We start from the raw sequence: 15,977 nt of genomic DNA, 5'->3' as shown, positions 1-15,977 counted from the left end.
GAAGGAGAGAAAAGAGCTGACGTTTCAAGTCCAGATGACCCTTTGCCTTTTAGCTTTGACAAAGGATCATCTGGACTCGATATGCCAGTTCTTTTCTCTCCTTACAGATGTTGTCAGACCTGCTGAGATTTTCCAGCATTTTCTCTTTAAATCGTGATTGTGTTGGTCACCCTGGACTTCTGATCCGGGGACAAGAATTCAAATCCCACCACGCTGCTCAAAATATAAATTCAATTAATTCAACAAAGCTGGGCTGAAAAGCCAGACTCTGTAGAAATGACTACGGAACCACTGCATTATCGGAAAAACCCATCTGGTTCACCAATGTCCTTTAGGGAAGGAAATCTGGTGTCTTTACTCGGTCTGGCCTATATGTGACTCCAAACCCACAGCAATGTGGTTGCTTCATAACTTCCCCTCTGAAATGGCCGAGCAACTCAACTGTATTCAAGAAGGAGGTTCGCTGCCACCTTCCCATGGGCAGTTGGAGATGGGCAGTCAATGTTGATCTTGCCAGCCACCCAGATGTCCTGGCAATGAATCTTTCCAAAGTCATTTTGTGGTTAGGTTTCAGCCAGCTTCCAGCAGGCAGAGTGTGTGAGTTGCAGAGTTCTGAGGCCTGGGAGGGATTGAGTCAGAGTAATAGATGACTCTGCGCGTTCTGAGTTCAGCTGAGCTCTGAATGGAATATCAAATCATCTGGAGAAGAATGGGAAGTTCAGGGAAGTGACACATTGGTACCAAATGAAAGCAATGAATGAAATGATCTAATTCCAGTCATAAAATTGTCGTGAATACATTTTACCCTGCTAAAAAGCCATAATCCCAACTTGCTTTATCAATTCACCAAGAAAACGGAGCACAGTGGTTTGCAGTGCTGCCTCACAGCGCCAGGGACCCAGGTTCAATTCCAGCCTTGAGTGACAGTGTGGAGTTTGCACGTTCTCCCCATGTCTGAGTGAGTTTCCTCCGGGTGCTCCGGTTTCCTCCCACATTCCAAAGATGTGGTTGATTAGCCATGCTAAATTGCCCCTTAATGTCCCAAGATGTGAAGGTTAGGGGGATTAGTGGGATAAATAGGTGGGGTTATGGGGATAAGGCCTGGGGAGGATGCTCTGTCAAAGAGTTGGTGGAGACCCGATGGAGCGAATGGCCTCCTCCTGCACTGTAGGGATTTTGTGGTTGGATAAACTCGGTTTGTTCTCACTGGAACGACGGAGGTTGAGGGATGACCTGATGGAGGTTTACAAGATTAGGGGCCCGATTTTACCATTTTCATTCTCAGTGCTGAATCTGGGCGTAATGCAGATCCGACTTAGAAATCTGTTTTCAGGCTCCCCCCCATACACACTCAGCCATCTCCAGTCCCATTCGCGCTGTGGGCGGGGCTTAGCGCGGCTGAAACGATCGGAGCTCTGAACTGCGCATGCGCAGTTAGAAAAAAAATTTGAAAAAGCGCGCCCACGTCAGATCGCTCCCGAGCCGCAGAAAGCAGAGAAAGCGGCCCGGGAGCGAAACGTGGGAGCGATGGCCCCCACACACATCACTGTCCCCCTTATCTACCCCCCCTGCTACCTACACACATCACTGTCCCCCTTATCTACCCCCCCTGCTACCTACACACATCACTGTCCCCCTTATCTACCCCCCCGCTACCCACACACATCACTGTCCCCCTTATCTACCCCCCCTGCTACCTACACACATGACTGTCCCCCTTATCTACCCCCCCGCTACCCACACACATCACTGTCCCCCTTATCTCCCCCCCCCCTGCTACCCACACACATCACTGTCCCCCTTGTCTACCCCCCCACCACCCAAACACATCACTGTCCCCCTTATCAACCCCCCCACTACCCACACACATCACTGTCCCCCTTATCTACCCCTCCGCTACCCATGCACATCACTGTCCCCCTTATCAACCCTCCCACTATCCACACACATTGCTGTCCCCCTTATCTACCCCGCCCCCACTACCCACACACATCGCTGTCCCCCTTATCCAGCCCCCCCCCCCACTACCCAGACCGATCGCGACCCCTGCCCCCTCCCCCCCAATGATCGCTCACAGAGTGGCAGCAGACCCCCCCACCAGAGATCCGTCTGCCCCCCCCCTGCGCCTGAGATACATCTTACCCATTCCCCCCCTGCTCCGCCCCCCCCCCCAGACAACGATCTGGCCTCACTTATCCCCCCCCCCCAGACTACGATCTGGCCTCTCTCATCCCCCCCGCCCCCCCAAGAGAATGGTCTGGCCTCACTCACCCCCCCCACCCCCAAGAGGAACATCTAACCCCCCTCCCCCCCCGGGGAAGTGATGGGAACAGGTACGATAGCGATATTTAAGAGGCAACTAGATGAATACATGAATAGCATGGGAATGGAAGGATACGGACTCCGTAAGTGCATCCGGGTTTAGTTTAGACAGGCATCATGATCAGTGCATGACGGAGGTTGAGAGGAGATCAGTGCAGGCTTGGAGGGCCGAAGGGCCTGTTCCTGTGCTGTACTGTTCTTTGTTCTATGGTTCTATGTCAAGCACAGCATCAAGCTGGTACCGCAATGTAGTCAGACCACACTCTATGCACGGGGCTCCTTGCTGTGCTGCTGGACACATGATGTGGAGATGCCGGCGTTGGACTGGGGTGAACACAGTAAGAAGTCTCACAACACCAGGTTAAAGTCCAACAGGTTTATTTGGCAGCACAAGCTTTCAGAGTGTCGCTCCTTCTTCAGGTGAGTGAGACTTGTGTTCACAAACACGGCATATACAGACACAAACTCAATTTACAAGATAATGGTTGGAATGCGAGTCTTTACAGGTAATCAAGGTGAACTAGGTAATTTGCCGATGGGTGAAGGACGAGGGGGGACACAGACTTAAGGTTTTGGGCAAGAGATGGGGTGGGGGGGAATATGAGGAAGAACCTTCTTTACACAGAGACTGTTCATGACCTGGAACATGCTGCCCATGATGGGGGTGGGGGGTGGAAACACAGACAGTCAATAATTTGAAATGGAAATCGGATGAGCGCTTGGCGGAAACAAATCCTCCAGGGCTGGGGAAGCGAGCGGAGGAGTGGGACTGACTGGATCGCTCTGCAGAAAGCTTGCACGGACTCGGTGCGCTGAATGGCCTCCTCGTGTACTGAAACTGACGCTATGAATATATAACATAGACTCATTGTGACACAGGAGGAGGCCATTTGGCCCATCGAGTCATCTGAAGGAGGCTTCGACCAGGCTTTGCTGGTTTCGGACTGGCAGCAGTTCCGCTTGGATTGGGAGTTGCATCTTAGAGTAAGATCCAGAACAAAGAGAAGGTCAGACCAGGTTCTGAGCGAGTTTGTACGCCATACATTCAGTTCAGCAAACTGGGTTTAAAGTTTATTGATTTATTTATTAGTGTCACAAGTAGGCTTACATTAACACTGCAATGAAGTTACTGTGAAAACCCCGAGTGGCCACACTCCGGCGCCTGTTTGGGTAAACTGAGGGAGAATTTAGCATGGCCAATGCACCTAACCAGCAAGTCTTTCGGACTGTGGGAGGAAACCGGAGCACCCGGAGGAAATCCCACGCAGACACGAAGGATAACTTGAAACACTGATTCTTAGTGGTGTGTATTTCTTTGGAATAATGTGAGGAACAAAATACAACCCAGTGAGGAATCAGTCCGGTCGTTGTGTACACAATCAATAAAGAGTATTTAGTAAAGTAAAATAAAAGGAAAACGCACTACAGAGAAGACTAATATACCCAATGACAGAAAGTATATTAATAACTAATCACACCGTTTGATCTGAAATTGCCTCTTGTTCCCAGAATATTCCCACGTTCCCTGAACTCACTGAGACACCCCTTTTCCCCAAACATTCACTTTAGTAACTCTGTCAGTCAAATCCAGCTCATAGTTACCACACAGTGCAGCTCAAATGCACTGCCTCGGCAAAGCAGCCAGCATAATTAAGGACTCCGCGCACCCCGGACATTCTCTCTTCCAACTTCTGCCTTCGGGAAAAAGATGCAAAAGTCTGAGGTCACGCACCAACTGACTCAAGAACAGCTTCTTCTCTGCTGCTGTCAGACTTTTGAATGGACCTACTTTGCATTAAGTTGATCTTTCTCTACACCCTAGCTATGATTGTAACACTACATTCTGCACCCTCTCCTTTCCTTCTCTATGAACGGTATGCTTTGTATAGCGCCCAAGAAACAATACTTTTCACTGTAAATATATGTGACAATAATAAATCGAATCAAATCAAAATCAAATGAAATGGCCAAGTCTGGGAAATCATCTTATCCTGGCCCTGCGAAGGTACAAAACTGTGTCTTGTGGAAGAGAATATCTGCAATCGATTGTGACTCTAAATGTCATAGAAATCATAGAATCATAGAAACCCTACAGTGCAGAAAGAGGCCATTCGGCCCATCGAGTCTGCTCCGACCACAATCCCACCCAGGCCCTACCCCCACATATTTACCCACTAATCCCTCTAACCTACGCATCCCAGGACTCTAAGGGGCAATTTTTTTTTAACCTGGCCAATCAACCTAACCCGCACATCTTTGGACTGTGGGAGGAAACCGGAGCACCCGGAGGAAACCCACGCAGTCACAAGGAGAATGTGCAAACTCCACACAGACAGTGACCCGAGCCGGGAATCGAACCCGGGACCCTGGAGCTGTGAAGCAGCAGTGCTAACCACTGTGCTATCGTGCCGCCATGTCAGATGGAACAGACCTCTGTGTCTGTCTGCTGCAGTGAAAACTAGCCTCCTTCCCCAATGAGCAGTTATGTTGTTCAGCTGATTTGATACCCCACCCTGGAGCTTTGGCTGGCTATCACTAAAATTCCTTCCCTTTAGAAGTTATCCTTTTGTATCGCCCCACTGATCTCTGATAAACAATGTTTCTGATATGGCAATTCGCACCTCAGTTTCCCTAGATGCCTGCTAATCTTGTTACTGGGCAAATAATATCTCATTATTCCTCTAGACGCCTGTTAATCTTGTAACATATTTGTTATTTTCAGTTTCCCCTCAAGTTCACTGTTAACCTCATTAACTTCCAAATTCCTTACACCTTCTTAACCACTTTTATCTACCTGGACATGAACTCCACGATCCTCTGGTCCTCTGCCCTTCTCAGTATTTATTGAATATTCCCTTGCCTTGTTAGCCTTTCCCAGATACCTCATTGTTCTCTGGATAGAACTCCATTTGCCACTTTTTCTCCTGCGGGTTTCCCACCCAGCGAGTCAGGTTAAAATTGCCCCCCTCTCCCTGCCCCCTTGCGAGGTGTGGGTGAGGTTCATAGAATCCCTACAGTACAGTACAGTTGGCGGCACGGTAGCACAGTGGTTAGCGCTGCTGCTTCACAGCTCCAGGGACCTGGGTTCGATTCCCGGCTTGGGTCACTGTCTGTGTGGAGTTTGCACATTCTCCTTGTGTCTGCGTGGGTTTCCTCCGGGTGCTCCGGTTTCCTCCCACAGTCCAAAGATGTGCGGGTTAGGTTGATTGGCCAAGCTAAAAAATTGCCCTTAGTGTCCTGGGATGCGTAGGTTCGAGGAATTAGTGGGTAAATATGTCGGGATATGGGGGTAGGGCCTGGGTGGGATTGTGGTCGGTGCAGACTCGATGGGCCAAATGGCCTCTTTCTGTGCTGTAGGGTTTCTAAGTTCTTTCTAAGAAGGAAGCCATTCGGCCCATCGAGCCTGCACCGACAACAATTCCATCCTATCCCCATAACGCCACATATTTACCCTGCTAATCCCCCCTGAAACCATGGCCAATCAACCTAACCCGCACATCTTTGGAGGGCATGAGCAAACTGGGAGCACCCGGAGGAAACCCACGTAGACACGGTGAGAACGTACAAACTTCAAGCGGACAGTGACCCAAGCCAGGAATCGAACCCGGGTCCCTGGCGCTGTGAGGCAGCAGTGCTAACCCACAGAATTGGGAGACAGGTTACAACAGAATGCAGTGTGTACGAACCTCACACAGTCAAGAGTGCTGGCCAGAATTCACCCAGTGCATACATGAGAAACACCTCATTGATGAGGCATTGTCAGCCTGTCACAGCTCAGCGAACAGCCGTCCAGAGTGAGTCAGTGCCGCGAGGAAAGGAGAGAAAACAAGGAAAACATTGTGGGGGAAAAGGGACCCTGAGTGTGGGAATGAAGACCAGAGCCCACTCTGCAAAACGTGCAGTGATGGCCTTACAGTTGTTTTTGGTGGTCTACAATGAAAATCAGCAAGTATTCACGGCTCAGAATGCCCTCTGCTTTGGCAACCACTGTCACATAAACTTTGACCCAAGGGGAAATGAAATTACCCCTCTCACATTCACAATGCAATTCATTTTCAGGTTTAAATGAAACCTAATCTTGTGGGTGTAGATTGTGGGTTTTTTTTGGATGCATTAGATTACAAGCACTCCCAGCTCTCCATTGTTCTCTGTGAACTGCTCAAGTGGCAGAAGTGATTTAAGCATTCAAATTAAAGAGCTGTGTTCACAAATTAAGCTGCACCCCAATCGCTTCCTCCTCCCGGATTTAAGTTTAAAACATGGGGGCACAGTCTCAGGAGAGGGATTCGATCTTGAGGTGAGGAGAAAGTACTTCACTCAAAGGGTTGTGAATCTTTGGAATTCTGCTCCCAAGATGTGGCTGCTGTGTCGTTGAATAGATTTAAGGACGGGATAGACAGATTTCTGACCTCAGGGAATCGAGGGAGTTCGGGAATAGGTGGGAAAGTGGAAACCCAAGCTCAGCCATGATCATACTGAATGGTACAGCAGGCTTGATGGGCCGAGTGGCTCCTTTTTCGTGTGGGGGCCATTTTGATGGATTTACGTCTGGTCTGTGGCTGGCGCACCCGTGAATTCGCTAAGAAATCAGTTTCTTAATCAGAAGTCCATTCACGCTGGCACAGTGGTTAGCACTGCTGCCTCACAGCGCCAGGGACCCGGGTTCAATTCCAGCCTTGGGTCACTGTCTGTGTGGAGTCTGCACGTTCTCCCTGTACCTGCGTGGGTTTCCTCCGGGTGCTCCAGTTTCCTCCCACAGTCCAAAGATGTATGGGTCAGGTGGATTAGCGGGGTAAGATGTGGGTTTATGCAGGCAGAGTCTGGGTGTCATGCTCTGTTGGAGGGTCGGTGCAGATTCGATGGGCTGAATGGCTTTCTTATGCGCTGTAGGGATTCAATGATTCCTGTCGTCTTCATGTTTACAACATTCTCTCCACTTGCCTGTGTGTGTGTGCTGAGGGGAATGGATTCGTTACAGAGCCTTTTTGACGATTTCACCATCAGCAAAGCTTGCCCCAGAACTCAGGTCATAATCCCACCCTCTGTTTTTCCCCCATCTCATTCCAATCCCACTCCTTGCCTTTCCTTTATCCCACCCCATCTGATCCCAGATTTGACAGTCCAAACAGGGTGGAAGCAGTAACAAGCTGACACCGTAGCCGTTTTATAGGGAATGGTTCTAGATTTACCTGAATGCCCCCAGGGATGAGGCACTTCAGTTACATGGATGGATTGGAGAAGTTGGGGCTGGTTTCCTTAGAGAAGAGAAGGTTCTGCGTGGGTTTCCTCCGGGTGCTCCGGTTTCCTGCCACATTCTGAAAGACGTGCTTTTTAGGTGCATTGACCCGAACAGGCGTTGGAGTGTGGCAACTGGGGGATTTTCACAGTAACTTCATTGCAGTGTTAATGTAAGCCTTACTTGTGACTAATAAATAAACTTTAAACATTAAGGTTGAGAGGAGATTTGATAGAGGTGTTCAAAATCAGGAGGTGTTTGGACAGAGTCGACAGAGAGAAACAATTTCCATTGGCAGAAGGGTCAAGAACCTGAGGTAGAAACTCAGTGGGTGTGGCAGCCTCTGTGAGAGAGGAACAGAGTTAACAGCCGGAGCTTTCTGGCTGTTCACCCCGGTGGTATCTTCCAGTCCCGTGACGTTGCACCCCCACCGCGGGTTTGCCGTGCCGAGGGGCGCATTCAATTAGAAATCCCGTTCACTGCGGTGGCATCAGAAGATCTCACTACTGGCCAATGGCAGCAAGCCTCTCGCCACTACTGGCCAATGGCAGCAAGCCTCTCGCCACTACTGGCCAATGGCAGCAAGCCTCTCGCCACTACTGGCCAATGGCAGCAAGCCTCTCGCCACTACTGGCCAATGGCAGCAAGCCTCTCGCCACTACTGGCCAATGGCAGCAAGCCTCTCACCGCTGCCACGGCGGCACAAGCATAAACCTTGCCCCTCGCACCTTAAACCTGTGCTCCCTAGTAATTGACTCTTCCACCCTGGGAAAAAGCTTCTGACTATCCACTCTGTCCATGCCCCTCATAATCTTGTAGACTTCTATCAGGTCGCCCTTCAACCTCCGTCGTTCCAGTGAGAACAAACCAAGTTTCTCCAACCTCTCCTCATAACTAATGCTCTCCATACCAGGCAACATCCTGGTAAATCTTTTCTGTACCCTCTCCAAAGCCTCCACATCCTGCTGGTAGTGTGGTGACCAGAATTGAACACTGTATTCCAAGCGCGGCCTAACTAAGGTTCTATAAAGCTGCAACATGACTTGCCAATTTTTAAACTCATTGCCCTGGCCAATGAAGGCAAGCATGCCGTATGTCTTCTTGACTACCCTCTCCACCTGCGTTGCAGCTTTCAGTGACCTGTGTACCTGTACACCCAGACCTCTCCGCCTATCGATACTCATAAGGATTCTGCCATTTATTATATATTTCCCAACTGTATTAAACCTTCCAAAACGCATTCCCTCACATTTGTCTGGAAGCTTTCTGGCTGTTCACACCGCTGGTATCTTCCAGTCCCGCGGACGTTGCACCCCCACCGCGGGTTTGCCGGCGCCGAGGGGCGCATTCAATTAGAGATCCCCTTCACAACGGTGGCACCAGAAGATCCCGTTGCTGGCCAATGGCAACAAGCCTCCTGTCGCCACGGCGGCACATGCATGTGTAAATCCCGCCCAATATTTCAAAACCGTGTGACTCTTCCTCAGAGCTGGAGGAGATCGGCAAAAGAACCAAATCTTTCTTCAGCAGCAAGTGGTTGGGATGTGGAATGTGGGTGTGGTGGAGGCAGATTCAATGTTGGCTTTCGGAAGGGGATTGGATAAACACCAGAAAGGAGAGAGGTTGCTGGGCTGTGGAGAAAGGCTGGGAAAGTGGGATGAGCTGATTGGCTGTTGCAGACACTGGGCAAAGGTTTGATGGGCCAAGTGGCCTCTTCTGTGTTGTAACCATCCTATAATTTTACGTTGCTGAATTCCTCCATTAGACATCCTGCATCCATGTCTCTTTGACCCCCCTGAACCTGAATGAGTGGGCGATGCCAGTGTTAAAATCACACCCAGCGAACTCTCCGCTCAGTAAGTCTGAGCGAACAGGACAAGTAGAAAGTTGTGACAGAAATGTGAATACATCAGTTACACTCCCAAAGACCAAAGTGACCTTTATTCCACAAACCAGGCTCGGTGTAAATATCCAGACAGCACTCAGTTCCACTTCACCAGGCCACACACTGTCGCTGCTGAAATCAAACACCAACTCTTCCTCTGTGTACCTCTGTATCACATGCCTTTTCCCATGTGTACTTCCAAAGACAAATCATCCTTCTAGCTGACTGGGAACGCCTCAGAGAGGAACTGTGACTCTCCGGATACAGCTTCACTTGTCATTTACCACACGACAAACATCTTACCCTCTCCTCAAATTTATCTCCTCTCCTGAAGACAATATTTATCGAGAGGGGAAATTCCCCAGGACCGGGGCTGACCAGCAGACCAGTGCTACCAGACGGTCAGTGCTGCCAGAGGGCCAGTGCTGCCAGAGGACCAGTGCTACCAGACGGTCAGTGCTGCCAGAGGGCCAGTGCTGCCAGAGGACCAGTGCTACCAGACGGTCAGTGCTGCCAGAGGGCCAGTGCTGCCAGAGGACCAGTGCTGCCAGAGGACCAGTGCTGCCAGTGTTTTGATGGGATGGTGAACAGAATGGTTTACCCTCTCAGCTAGAGGTTTACAGCATGGAAACAGGCCTTTTAGCCCAACTTGTCCAGACTGCCCAGTTTTACCACTAAGCTAGACCCAATTGCCCTGATTTGGCCCATATCCCTCTATACCCATCTTACCCATATAACTGTCTAACCGCTTTTTAAAAGACAAAATTGTACCTGCCTCTACTACTGCCTCTGGCAGCTTGTTCCAGGCACTCATCACCCTCTATGTGAAAAAATTGCCCCTCTGGACCTTTTGTATCTCTCCCCTCTCACCTTAAACCTGTACCCTCTAATTTTAGACTCCTCTACCTTTGGGAAAAGATATTGACTATCTAGCTGATCTATGCCCCTATTTTATAGACCTCTATAAGATCACCCTTTAGTCTTCTACGCTGCAGAGAAAAAAGTCCCAATCTATCCAGCCCCTCGTTATAACTCAAACATGATGAATGTAAAAGCACTGATGGGAGGAGAGCAGGGGAGTTATCCTCACTGTCCTGCTCAATATTTATCCCTCAATCAACATCATCATAAAAGCAGACTCTCCCTCTCTGTTCATTGTCACATTGCTGTTTGTGGGATCTTGCTGTGCACGGTTGGTGAGGTGAGAGTGTCTGACCTGGACTTAAAGGCAGGATTTGGCCCAGTGTGGCACCAAGGAGCCCGAGCAACACTGGAGCCAATAGGAATCAGGCGGAAACGTCTCCGCTGGTTGGAGTGATACCTGGCACAAAGGAAGACGGTTGTGGTGGTTGGAAGTCAATCATCTCCGCTCCAGGACATCAGTGCCGGAGATTCTCAGGGCAGTGCCCCAGAAATGGGCAATAAATCCCAAGAATGAATGAAACATGATTTTTAAAAATTGGCTGCTGTGTTTCTGACATCACAACAGTGACCACATTTCAAAAAGCAATTGGGAACATCCTTGGGTTGTGGAAAGTGCTAAAGAGTTTCGAGATTGTCTGTTATTTATTCATTTCTTAAGGATATACAGTGTGGTGATACTGGGCAGCTGGCACGGGGAGTGTCGACAGGAAACTATCATCGCAGGGATTGTAAATTCAGTGCTTGTTTTGTACCATTGTTGCTTAATCACATGTGCAGCCTCTGTCTCTGCCTTGAATCTCACAGGGACACATCTGACTGAATGCTGGAGGCAGCTGAATTCTCCAGTACGAGTAAACATAAAGTGGGATTTATTTTTAATCGCTGGAATAACAGCCAGTGTAAAGCCAGCTGAATAGGAGGGGGCCTGTTCGAAAGCTGATGGAAACCTCCTGTGAAATCCCAGAGCCAGCGTTACGCTTTGTTCGGTTTGCTGACACAAAGCTTCGGTTTCCTCCCAGGGACACATGTGCCAAGAACCTCCAGATGTTGCACCCTGTTTCCAATCTACCCACGCTGCAAAATCCAAGGTGACGCAGAGACTGCCTTTCCCAAAGGCCCCTGAGAATGATGTTGAGAAACAAGGGTCAACCGCTTCCCTGGGATTGCACAGATTTACCACCAGGACTGAGAGAGTTCAGTTATCCAGAGAGACTGGAGTCATAGAATCCCGACAGTGCAGAAGGAGGCCATTCAGCCCATCGAGTCTGCACCGACCACAATCCCACCCAGGCCCTATCCCCATCGCCCCATGCATTTACCCTAGCTATTCCCCCTGACACTAAGGGGCAATTTAGCATGGCCAATCCACCTAACCCGCACATCTTTGGACTGTGGGAGGAAACCGGAGCACCCGGAGGAAACCCACCCAGACACGGGGAGAAGGTGCAGACTCTGCACAGACAGTGACCCAAGCCAGGAATCGAACCCGGGTCCCTGGTGCCGTGAGGCAGCAGTGCTAACCACTGTGCCACCCCTGGAGAAGTTCAGGTTGTTCTTCTTAAAAAAGAGAAGTTTAAGGAGAGATTTAATGGTGATGTTCAGAGTTGAGGGGTTTCAATGCTATAAGTGCTATCGGCACGGTGGCGCAGTGGTTAGCACTGCTGCCTCATGACACCAGGGACCCGGGTTCAATTCCAAGCTTGGGTCACTGGCTGTGTGGAGTTTGCACATTCTCCCCGTGTCTGCGTGGGTTTCCTCCGGGTGCTCCGGTTTCCTCCCACAGTCCAAAGATGTGCAGGTTAGGGTGCATTGGCCATGATGAATTTGAGGGGTTACGGGGTTAGGGCAGTGGGGTGGGCCTGGGTAAGATACTCTGTCGGACAGTCAGTGCAGACTGGGTGCGGGAAGGTGAGAAGAATTTATTTTATGCTGCCATTTGGGATGACTGAGACTACATGAAGAGACTGGAAAGCAGATCCAATAATCCATTTCAAAGGACAGTTAGATAAATATATATAAAGGAAAAGTTTGCAGCACAAATGAGGTTTTTAAAAACTAATTTATGAGATGTGGGCGTTGCTGGCTAGATCAGCATTTATTCCCCTTCCCTAATTGCCCCCTTGAGAAGGTGATGGTGAGCTGCCTTCTTGAACTGCTGCAAACCCTGTGGTATAGGTACACCTGTCACATTGTCTGTACCTTTAAGACTTGATTAGCTATAAAGACTCACATCCCAATCATTATTCATGTAAATTGACTTTGTGCCCTGTTTGTGATCAGAACTCCCACCCACCTGACGAAGGGACAGCCTACTCCGAAAGCTAATGGCTTTTGCTACCAAATAAACCTGTTGGACTTTAACCTGGTGTTGTTAGACTTCTTACTGTATAGGTACACCCACAGTGCAGTTAGAGAGGGAGTTCCACGATTTTGACCCAGCGACAGTGAAGGAAAGGTGATGTATTTCCAAGTCAGGATGGTGACTGGCTTGGAGGGGAGCTTCCAGATGCTGGTGTTAGCTAATCCCTCTAACCTTCACATCCAGGGAGACTAAGGGCAATTCAGCATGGCTAATCCACCTGACCTGCACATCTTTGGAGTGTGGGAGGAAACCGGAGCACCCGGAGGAAACCCACGCAGACACGGGACGAACGTGCAGACTCTGCACAGACAGAGACACAAGCTGGGAATTGAACCCGGGTCCCTGGCGCTGTGAGGCAGCAGTGCTAACCCACTGTGCCACCGTCCCGCCTCTTAATGTCACGACGAACTTTGAAAGAGTTCCAGTACAGACTCGATGGGCCAAATGGCCACTTTTTTTGCTGCACTCATATATTGATGGTGACCTTTCAGTGTGACCAAAGCAATTTTCATCCAAAAGGTCAGAAATGTTTATTGTGTCCCTCGCACTGTCAACCCTCCTGAACACAGCGATTCAACAAAAGGAAATCTGAAAACCTCACTTACTGGCACTGCAGAACTTTGGCTCCCAGTTGCCTCACTCCAAGTTCCTGGTTGTACGTTCTTTCTCTTCCTCACACTATAAAGCAGTCCCCTTTCTTAAAGAGTGGAGTTGGTACTTACTGAGATGGCTTGGCCCGCTGACGTGAGTTACATCATTCTCCAGCAGGGAGAGTAAAGTCAGTGTGCAGACACTCACAGGGAACGCAGTTTCCAGCTTCCAAACACCAGCTAAACATTCAGATAAATCCCCATTCAACTACCTGCCAACCATTAAAATAACTGGAAAAGAGGTTTCAATAATTGACTAACAATATGCCGAGGAGCTTTTAAAACTTGACATCCTCCTTCAGTTACATTATAGACAAAGTGTAACTGTCTCATTGCTACAGTCTGACTGGTGTGAATTGGCAGTTTGTGTCTCTTAGAAGCCAGTAGTGTTTTAGAGAGTTGGCCTATTAGACAATGGGTGTTTAGGGGGCTGAATGAGAGCTTTTTAACTCTTTGCAATCTACAAGACAGTTAAGTTTTAAGTTTATTTACTAATGTCACAAGTTGGCTTACATTAACACTGCAATGGAATTAGTGTGAGAATCCCCTAGTCGCCGCACTCCGGCGCCAGTTCGGGTACACTGAGGGAGAATTTAGCACGACCAATGCACCTAACCAGCACGTCTTTCGGATCTGATTTGATTTATTATTGTTACATGTACTAGTATACAGTGAAAAGTATTGTTTCTTGCGCGCTATACAGACAAAGCATACCGTTCATAGAGAAGGAAACGAGAGAGTGCAGAATGTAGTGTTACAGTCATAGTTAGGGTGTAGAGAAAGATCAACTTAATGCAAGGTAGGTCCATTCAAAAGTCTGACGGCAGCAGGGAAGAAGCTGTTCTTGGGTCGGTTGGTACGTGACCTCAGACTTTGTATCTTTTTCCCAACGAAAGAAGGTGGAAGAGAGAATGTCTGGGGTGAGTGGGGTCCTTAATTATGCTGGCTGCTTTGCCGAGGCAGCGGGAAGTGTCGACAGAGTCAATGGATGGGAAGCTGGGAGAGTGTGGGAGGAAACTGGAGCACCCGGAGGAAATCCACACAGACACGGGGAGAACGTGCAAACTCCACACAGACAGTGATCCAAGCCGGGAATCGAACCCGGGTCCCTGGCGCTGCGAGGCAGCAGTGCTAACCACTGTGCCACTGTGAGCACTAAGAAATGGACAGTGACTTGGGCCAGTCACGTGGCAATGGGTTGAAAACTCTCGGCGTGTAACTACCAGCGATAGATTTCACACTTCTGTTTGAAGGAGGCTTTGCAAATGTTGATACAATCCCGACAGGGTGTCCCATGGGACGGGAATGTAGGTCACAGCACGGGCGCTATAGTGTTACAGTCCCATCGATACTCCCAGTTAACAAGACTGGGAGCAGACAGTTTGAAAGTTGACTCTCTATTTCCTCTTCTGGCTGAGCTCGGCATGAGGAGGTGGGGGAGTTGCAGCTTTGAACTGGCCCTCCCTCCTCAGCTGCTCCTCCCAGCAGCAGCACAGTGTCAGGGCAACAGTATCTTCACCAAGGAGAGACCAGTCTCCACCCACACAGGCAGCTATCTGAAAGCAGTGACTTTTCTTTCTGGTTGTGAGTCTTTCCCTCATGGCCGGTGAGGGTTGATGCAGAATAGCCGCTCCGAGGGGTTATCACAGACCCGCTGACGGAAAAAGTCAGCAGCATTGTTGCGTTACCAGAGAATCCCCCGCGGGGTGTGAGCACCTCCTGCGAATCACAGAGGGACGCTTTCTGTGATGACTTCAGCCAGGCTAATGAGGTTGGCTTGCTAGAGTATGAACTGCCTGATGAGTCCTAATTGATGGGTAAATCAGGGAGCCTCATGCTCCCTATTTAAAGCAGGTGTGTCAGACTCTCAGCCTGCATCCAGCAGGGAGCAACTGGGGAGCTGGCTGTGTACAGATGTATGATGTAAATAAAGTAACTTGGTGACGGGACTTTCGACTCCGGGGAGTTATTACACTTTCCTTCATTAAAGGTGACTTATAAACACACCAACAATGTTGCCTTGCCTCACCTCCCTCCCTGCACCAATTGCCTTGCTTCACCTCCCTGGACCAATGGCGTTGCTTCACCTCCCTGGACCAATGGCGTTGCTTCACCTCCCTGCACCAATGGCATTGCCTCATCTCCCTGGACCAATGGCGTTGCCTCACCTCCCTGCACCAATGGCCTTGCCTCACCTCCCTGCACCAATGGCCTTGCCTGACCTCCCTGCACCAATGGCCTTGCCTCACCTCCCTGCACCAATGGCCTTGCCTGACCACCCTGCATCAATGGCATTTGCCCGTGTAAACCTCTGTCAGAAATCGGGTGGAGGGTCTTGATTTTTCAGCTGATTTACTGACGCTCTCTACAGTGTCCATCACAGTGTGAAGACTGCTTTGGCAATGTTGTTGTACTAAACGATTTAGCAACAACAGGAAGTATTTAATAACCATCCTGACAACTGATCATTCCATTGATTATCACAAGCCTTCAGTTGTCTGTCCTTTGATAAATTTTTCAGTGCTTAAGGTAGAGTGTTCCCATCCACCCAGCCTGGGTCTGGTCTGTCCAGCAAGATTGACCCTCTGCTGAGCTAAG

General features: G+C 49.5%; 1 protein-coding gene across 6 annotated transcripts in view; it reads left to right on the top strand.

Annotated features, from left to right (window-relative positions):
* frmd4a (FERM domain containing 4A) overlaps nucleotides 1–15,977 on the top strand; it is a 395,474-nt gene that overhangs the window by 226,273 nt on the left and 153,224 nt on the right. The window lies entirely within an intron of this gene.

The sequence above is a fragment of the Mustelus asterias genome, chromosome 19, assembly GCF_964213995.1.
Source record: "Mustelus asterias chromosome 19, sMusAst1.hap1.1, whole genome shotgun sequence".
NCBI classification, from domain to species: Eukaryota; Metazoa; Chordata; class Chondrichthyes; order Carcharhiniformes; family Triakidae; genus Mustelus; species Mustelus asterias.
The sequence above is the reverse complement of the archived record's forward strand: the minus strand, read 5'-3'. Positions and strand labels throughout refer to the sequence as shown.